Here is a 9,048-nt window from a genome sequence, read left to right as displayed (position 1 = left end):
TTTTCTTCTTCTTCAAGAGAGAGAGAAACACACAGAAACAGTCGTAAGAGTTCATTATTAGTCTTTAATCTGCAGGTTGGTCTTGAACGCTAATAAACCCCTAATGTCTGCTTTCACATTTCCGAGGGTGTTACGGCTTCGGAGAATAATGTGTTGTTATGAAGAGTTAATGTCTGGAGGTTAGTGAGGGTTCAGTATGTGCCTCGTCATTGTGGTGTGGCTCCGTGATCTCAGAAGATGATGACAGATGATAGAAACTGATGATAAAACACACACACACACACACACACTCGCTCTGAATGAAGGAGACAAACACCACACATGAGGGCCAGGAAGAAAGGTCTGTGTTATTCACATTTATTATATTGAGAAGGACACGTTTAGTTGAATGTCTGTGATGAACACGGACCTAATGTGAACTCATTGCTGTTTTTTAGGAAGCTAAATTAAGTTGTGAAATAATACACTCTTGAGTATGTATTTTTTCTTTAATGTGGTCCAGAAGTTTGTGGTCTAGTAATATAAAAACTGTTCTGTGTTTTTGTTGTTATAGTTTTAAGTAACTTTTGATTTGCATAAGTGTTGGTTAAAAACTGAGAATAAATTATATCTGTTTTGTTTTAAATGTTTATTTCATGAATTGTTAAAAAAATATATATATTTTATTTTATTTTTTGAGAATTGAATGAATTACTAATTATTTTGTATTTATTTTAGCGTTTAAATGTTTTTTGTTTTTTATCGTACTCAAAAAGTTTGACACAAGCAGTGAAAATACTTTGGTTTTTAATTTTTTAATTTTTATAAATTATGTTTGGCATAATAATTTAATATGCATTTTATCTGTTTTGTGTACTATTTTAAAATCATATTTTATGAAGGTTATTTTGACATGAATTTGTGTGTGGTGTCTTTCAGATGTGTTTCTATCTTAAGAATGATTCAGCGTTTCCTGTTTTCTACACATTTGTTTATTAAATCATGAGAGAGAAAATATACAATTTAAATGTATGTAATTGCATTTCTTTATTTAAAAAAAATCTTAATATGAGATATGCATAAGATATTATTATTATTACTAAATAAATTAATCAAATAGAGTATTAGTATCTGATCTGGTATAATATAATGTAGCAGGTATGTGTTACTAAAGGGTTAAAGGATGACAGAATTTCTAATGTGAATTAATTCTAATTGTTTAGGACGCTTAATTATTGAATTTAATGAATACTGAGTAGTTTACACACAATGCTGTCCGAACGATCTGACACTGCTAGTGAAAATAGTGGCTTTGGGTGGAAGTAAGTGTTAATGAGGGTTTGTTGCTGTGATGAGGAGCCGAGTGGCCTGTGATTTCTTAATGAACGTGTTAATGAAGGCAGGTTGATAAACAGCCGTGTTTAGCACTGAGCTCTCTCGGGACGGATGGGATGTTGTTGTTTTGTGCACGTCTGGGAGATGCTCAATGCTTTGCTGCATGGGGGAAAGTCAGAAAGGATTGGCTGTGCACCTGATTGTCATTATTTCATGGACGTGCATGCATTGTTTGGCCGTTTATTTGAAATCAAAAAGTCCAAGAGATGTTTTATTCACATCATCTTCTTGATTCTTCTCCTTTCCATGTCAGCAGAGAGCGGTGACCCAATGCACTCCATGCGGGTTTCCATTCGTGGTGTCTCCATGTTCTCCTCCATCACCAGCTCCATCTCCGACCCACGTTTCCGCTTCCGATGGAGAGCCATCACGGTGGTGACCGTCCTGGCTTTGGCCATCCTCATGTACCTGCACCAATCCTCATCCAGCTCCACTGACAGCAAAGTTAGGAGTCAGCGCTCGTGGAGAACCAGCCGAGACGTGTCAGGCGCAGAGGTAGACCACTTGAGTTTTACACTTAAATACAATATCTTGTCGGGAAACTTGTGACTTTAACTTCTCTACATTTGGAAGACAAGCTTCCTTTTCACTGCACTACATTTCTATCAATGTCCTTTAAGTAGAAAGTCATTACTGTGTAGCAGCTTTGAAAGCCAGTGGGGGCTTGCCTTATATTCTCTAAAATGTGATTTAGTCAGTGTTAAAGATCTTGAATGGTCTGCTGTGACTTTAAATGCAGACCTTGAGCCAAAAACTCATTAGCAAACACCAGTGACTTGTACTTACACTATATGGACAAAAGTATTGGTACCCCCTTCTGTAGAACTTCCAAAACTGTGGCAACAAAGATGGAACATTATTTCTTTTCCAACAGTTTCGGGAGTCTCTAAAATGACTGTATTTATATATATATACAAATCATTGCTGTTTGCTAATGAGTTTTTGTCTCAAGATCTGCATTTAAAGTCACAGCAGACCAATCAAGTTCTTCCACACGGACTCAACCAATCATTTACTTTTGACCTTTAGACACAGAGGCATTGTTAGAATAAAAACAGGCTCTTATCCAAAATGTTGCTGTAAAAATATTGTAATATATCCTAGAATATCATTATATGCTTAAACGTTAAGATTTGTACTCGTGGAGATTCATTAGAAGGGGGTGCCAATACTTTTGGCGATATACTGTATTTGACCAGCAGTATCTGTAGTTTCGCTCAATAATGGAATTGTTTATTTTGTCCGTCTGTAGTCAGGTGTGTTGACCGCGGCTGAATCTCTGGACTCGCGTTATAACGACACGTATCCGCTCAGTCCACCGGAACACACGGCCGGCGGGATCCGGTACCGGATCGGAGTCATAGCAGACCTGGACACGAACTCACGCAGCCAGAAGGACAACACGTGGTTCAGCTTCCTGAAACGAGGACACCTGCTGGTGTCCGACAGCGGGGGACAGTGTGTCCGTGGAGTGGGATCCGGAGACGGTGGTTCTGGAGAGTCATCTGTCGGAGAAGGGCCGCGGGATGGAGCTGTCCGAGCTGGTGGCGTTTAACGGGCACCTGTTCAGCGTAGACGACCGTACGGGTGTGGTGTACCGGATAGAGGGCAACCGCGCCGTGCCTTGGGTCATCCTGCCGGACGGAGACGGCTCCGTGTCGAAAGGTAAATACGGCTTGTGTGTTTCGTTTCTTAAAGGAGCCATCAGATGCCTATCATCCACAAGTTAATATGATTTGTTAGGGTCTTAATAAAAAGTCTAAATGGTGGTGTAAAACAACACCCTTTTTACCCCGTCAAAACAGCGGTGTTCCCAGTGACCCCGTTTCAGTGCATGTTCCTTTAAATGTTAATGAGCTCTGCTGACTCCGCCCCTCGCTTCCCAGCTGCTCTCTGAGAGACTGTTTTACTTCAGCCGCATTCTTCGTGAAACTCGCTAATTAACACATTGTTAGTAAAGACGATTCGTGATATACAAAGAAGCATCTGTAGATGAGGCTGGATCACGAATGATTGAGTGAACAAACACATTTATGTAGACCGGAGGCGCATTCTCTTAAAAACAAACAAACGTAATCATCCTTGTACTGTATTTTTTAATATGTCTCATCCAACTTCCTGTTTTAATAAAGAAATGCATCAAATTTGCTAATTTTGTTTTACTACATGCTCAAAAGTACCACATTTTGACCCTTTGTTTATCTATTTCTGTGACCTCTGACCTGTGGCGGCAGGTTTTAAGGCGGAGTGGCTGGCGGTGAAGGACGAGCGTCTGTATGTCGGTGGTCTCGGGAAAGAGTGGACGACCATCACCGGAGAGTTCGTCAATAATAACCCCGAGTGGGTGAAGGTGGTCGGTTTTCATTGGTGACGTGGAGCAACGAGAACTGGGTACCGCGGTATAACGCTCTCAAGAAAGCAGCAGACATCAAACCACCAGGTGAGTCACACACACACACACACACACACACACACACCTGATCATGATCACATCCAGCGGCCGACTTACACTTACTTAATAAATGATCTCTCCATTGGATGTGTGGTTTGTTCGGAGGACAATATTTGTCTGAGACACAACTATTTTAAAATCTGGAATCTGATGGAGCCAAAAAAAAATCTAAATATTGAGAAAATCATCTTTAAAGTTGTTCAACATTATCTGTGTCTGTCTCAGGTTATCTGATCCACGAGTCGGCCGTGTGGAGCGAGCGTCTCCAGCGCTGGTTCTTCCTCCCGCGCCGAGGCGAGCTCCGAACGCTACGAGGAAGCGGCAGACGAGCGCCGAGGCACAAACCTGATCCTGAGCTGCTCGCCGGACTTCAGTGAGATCTCAGCCTCACGCATCGGGACGCTCAAACCCACGCTCGGCTTCTCCTCCTTCAGATTCATCCCAGACACAGACGACCAGATCATACTGGCGCTCAAATCAGAGGAGGACGCGGGGCCGAACCGCCACGTACATCACGGCCTTCACGCTGGACGGACGAATCCTGCTGCCTGACACCAAGATCGGAGACCTCAAATATGAAGGACTAGAGTTCATCTAGACAGACCTCAACAGCAGGCATCCGTCACTCATTAGCAAAGAAACGGCAGCCAGTAGATTTTCAGAGACGTGTGCTGTGTGCAGGAGAGCTGCGACGATAAATGTGACCCTGGAGCACAAAAGCACAATTATACATTTCTCTTTTATGCCAAAAATCATTAGGATATTAAGCAAAGATCATGTTTCATGATGATATTTAGTAAACTTCCTACTGTAAATATATCAAAACTCCATGTTTGATTAGTAATATGCATTGCTAAGAACTTAATTTGAACAACTTTAAAGAATGATTTTCTCAATATTTAGATTTTTGTGCTCCCTCAGATTCCAGATTTCTAATAGTTTGTATCTCAGACAAATATTGTCCTCTGAACAAACCAGACATCACTGAAGAGATCATTTTCTTCAGACCCTTATGACTGGTTTTGTGGTTCAGGGTCACAAATCGATGCAGAATTGCTTCTGAGCTTAGTTTTAACAGCAGATGGCGCTCTACTCTCCTAATTTCACCTCAGCTCAAATTGCTTTTATGTTTTTGTTTCTGAAGCTTGCAGCGCCATCTACTGTTCAAAACTACTCTCAGAATCGACTCGAGAAAGGACTCGCAATAATCTCAGAATCGACTCATTTCTCGATTCGCGAATCCGTTGGTCTATTTTCTCAGCTCTAGTATGCAGACGTACGTCCTCGATGTGGGACGAGACGCAGAGAAACGCTCAGGGGACTGAAGCAACGGGAAACAGATGCAATAATAGAGGAAACCTCTAATCGAACATGTCAGGGTTTCTGCAGGTTTAAAACCTAAAACAATATTATTTTTCTGTATGTAAGAAAACAGTGTATCTGACACTGTTCTGCGTCTGAATAAACACAATTCTGAAAAAACCTGCATAATGAATAAATGTGTTTGAGAAATGCACTAATGAGAATAATTCCAGTAATTGTTTAAAAAAAATTGCCTTTATTTTAAAAACTACAACACCTCAAAACATACTTTATTATGTTATTTTTATTTGATTTTCATGTTTTTTAGTGTATAAACTACACTGGATATGTTTAATATTCCTTCGATTTATGTGATTGAATTAAAATACATTTAAAATGAATATGCAAATAAAGATTTATTATTAATTTTCAAGACTTTTTTTTATTTTTTGTGCCTGAGTTAATTTATGTTTTGTGTTTTAAACAGATTTTACACTAAAGTAAGGACTAAGTCATGTATTTAAATCACAGAATGAGTTATCAAGCATCAGATTGTCAGAGTTTAGTTCCCATGATGATCAGGTTGGTCGGAAGCCCGTCGACTTTCAGCACCTGAAACACATCCAGCGTCTTCAGGAAGTCGAACATTCGTCGGTCGTTGGATCTGAACTCACTGAAAACTCCTTTAGACCCTGTAAACAAAAAATGAACAACTTGAGAATTAATTTTTTTGTGTGTGTGTAACAAATAGAGATCACGATTCTAAACTAAACAAAATAAAGTGAGAAAAATATATGAATTACTGCAGTCTATTTACAATTTTACAATTATTATTTAAAATATAATAACCCATTTTTTATATCGATGAGTGAATGATTCAATGACTCACTCATTAATACTTGCTTCATTACTGGATGAATCAGCGTTTTTGAAACAAATCTCTTGAATGAACGAGTCAATAAATATTTTTAAACGGTAATTTGTCGCCATCTTAGTGGTGAGACAATATAAGCCAGTTTCTTTAAAAAGGTGAATTGCTCTATTTTGAACACAGTGTTTATAAACTTTCATCCCAGTATTTCTGTGGTGACATTAAAGACAATAAAACAGAAATAATACTTGTGAAGCTGTTTTTAACCTAAACACGGTAACTGCTCTCTCTCTCAGTTTTTTCAGACACGTGTGAATCGTTGTCATTTAGAAATTATATGTCTAAATCTAGATCGTGATCTTTTAGCGATTAATCGTGCAGTTCTACGATCAACTGTTGAGAATGCGGTGAGACTGGTGAGTAATGTAACGCTGCTGATGTCAGCGCAGCGCTCTGATTGGCGGAGAGTGTTGTTAAACTCACCGCTGTCTCTCAGCGCTGACAGCATCTGTTCAATCAGCCGTTTGGGCCGTGCTGTGATCAGGAACTCTGGAGTGGATCTGAACGGCCATGACTGATGGGAAATCCTGCAGCATCGTCTCTGGATACTGGAGGGAACACAAAGGGTCAGATCAAGACATTTCTGAGGTTTTTAACATTGAGTTTGTTTCTGTACCTGAGCTTTAGTCATGGCTGTCTTGGCATCGCTGAGGGCGAAGGCATAACCACAAACTCCAGCCGCGTCGTCGAGGATCAGACTGCAGTTCTGCGACGGCGTGACGTGACCCCTCCACCAGCCTGACGCAGACACAGAAACCAGTTTGCATTAACTGCTCGGTGACTAACTTAACTAAACTAACTAGTGTATTCCTCTCACCGGTCACCAACCAGCTCCAACCTTCTGCTGCGTCTCGATCTGCATCTCCTTAAAGATCTTCTGCACCTCCGGCTGGACAACAATCATCACCACAGAAAAGGAACATGTTAAAGAGAGGAAGGCGAGTAGCTGCTGGTTTAGAGGTGTACTGTCTCTTTAAGAGCGTGTCACCTGGTCTCTAGGGGTGCAGGGTCGTATGGTGTACACGCGTGTGGACGGAGGACTGCGGAACAGGTCACGGATCCCGTGAGACGGCAGCATCCGCTGAACATCAACACAAACAGAAGCACCTTGCTAACACCCACACAGCTAAGACAATAATACTCATATATAATATATGAGGTGAGGACCTGGAGCTCTCCGGACAGGCCTCCTCTGAAGCCCCAGGGCTCGGGGTCATCGGTCAGAGCGAGGGCGGGGTGAGGCGTCTGACCTCCTGCAACACAAACACACGAGGGCTTGTGTTATCATGAGGGTGATCTCTGAGGACGGGCGGCTCGAGTCTCTCACCCAGGGTCTTGACGAAGGCTTTGGCCATGGTGACGCCGCTCTTGATGTCACAGATGTAGTTGTAGAGGTCGTACAGGACGATCCGGTTGGGAACGTTGGACAGTCTGTTGAACATCCGCACCACAGCGCTGCACATATCGGTCAAACTTCTCCGCTCTCCGCCGCCATTCCTCCTTATCCTGCGGAGATCCAGCCCACAGGTACAGGTACATCAACACATTATATCCAGAACAACTCACAGTGCATGCAGTGATCCTGACCCGCTCTGAATCCTCTCTGCGCAGCCAGTGCAGCTCCTGCAGCATGAGGACGGCCGTGGCTCCGTGTTCGTACGGCAGATAGAAGAGCTCGGACAGCAGCGTCAGGTCGTCCAGCGTCAGCGGCTCAGCGGTGTACAGAGGGTTGTCTCCGGGTCCTGGAGCGTATCCCTCCGTCTGCATCGGCTCCTCGTCAGACGCCTGGCGTTTAGAGCGGCCCGCTCCTGCACCTGAACACAGGGACACACCGCTGGGATAATCACGAGTGATTGGGATTCCAACATTACTATTAATGCCAATTAAGCAGGTGTTTTTGATTCTACAGGGGTCTTATCTATTATCTAAAACCATAAAAACGTTCAATAGAATAAAACTAGAACTTTAACTTACTATATTTGTCATTTACGTGTCATTTGAAGTACTCGAATAATTAAAAACTAGATAAAAGAATAATTAATAATAATAAAACACAAAAAGAATTAACTGAAATTTAATGAAAACTGATTTTTTATTAATATAATTCAAAACAATAACAAAAACTATATGAATGATATTAAATAACACTGATTCAATGTTTTTTTTAATTCAGCAAATCACAGTATCAGATTTTTTTAAATAAAATATATTGAAAAAAATAATTAGTTTCCTTTATAGTAATGAGAATTTCTTACAATGCTTAATTTGCATAAAATCTAAAAATCCTAAAATAGGCTTTTTATAAGAAAAACATACATTTTTCTTTGAATTAAGGGTGAAATATGAGCTGTGTATATAATCTTAATTATTCTTTTGTTCATATTATTAATATTTTCTGTTTTTTTATTTTAGTAATTTTTTAGTAGGTTTTAAAAAAATGTCTATGTAGTTTTCATTTTTTGTTTATTTATTTATTTTAGTATTTCAGTGTATTTAAATGAGAAGTTAAACTGAAATTGATATTTGACATATTTATCAATATAAAGTAATGAAATGTTTTGACGGCCTTTTAAAAATGTATTTACCATCAGGTTGATCAGCTCTGCCAAACTCAACCAGCCAATCAGAGAGCGCCAGCCGCAAAGCCTCATGGGGTTGTAGTCCGAGCCCTGATCGTCTCCATCTGTGCAGCGATGACATCACAGACATTAATAAATGATGCAAACGATGCGGTGTGAACAGAAGCGATCTTTACCCATAGAGACGTCTCTGTGTCCGGAGCTGCACCAGGTGGCCAGCGTGTGAACAGCCACGAAGTTAAGCTCAAATTCACAGTTGGGGTTGGTGAGGACGCCTCTGAGTTTAGGGATGAGCTCGGTGGGCCGGTTCTTGAAGGGTCCCAGGAACATTCTCTGCGGGTCGTAGTCGTTAGCGTGGATGTTGTCCCAGATGACCGGCGGTCTCCTCAGGACAGCGGACACCTCCTCTA

The 9,048-nt window shown here is 41.1% G+C and overlaps 2 pseudogenes; one reads left to right on the top strand and one right to left on the bottom strand.

The window, feature by feature from the left end:
- The first annotated feature begins 55 nt into the window (after nt 1-55).
- On the top strand, nt 56-4,564 carry LOC113111305 (soluble calcium-activated nucleotidase 1-like; annotated as a pseudogene).
- Nucleotides 4,565-5,416: 852 nt separating this feature from the next.
- The window catches only part of LOC113110618 (protein O-GlcNAcase-like), a 4,049-nt pseudogene continuing 417 nt past the window's right edge, over nt 5,417-9,048 (bottom strand).

This window comes from Carassius auratus, chromosome 11, assembly GCF_003368295.1.
Source record: "Carassius auratus strain Wakin chromosome 11, ASM336829v1, whole genome shotgun sequence".
Classification (NCBI taxonomy): Eukaryota; Metazoa; Chordata; class Actinopteri; order Cypriniformes; family Cyprinidae; genus Carassius; species Carassius auratus.
Note: the sequence above shows the minus strand (reverse complement) of the source record. Positions and strands in the feature narration are given on the sequence as shown.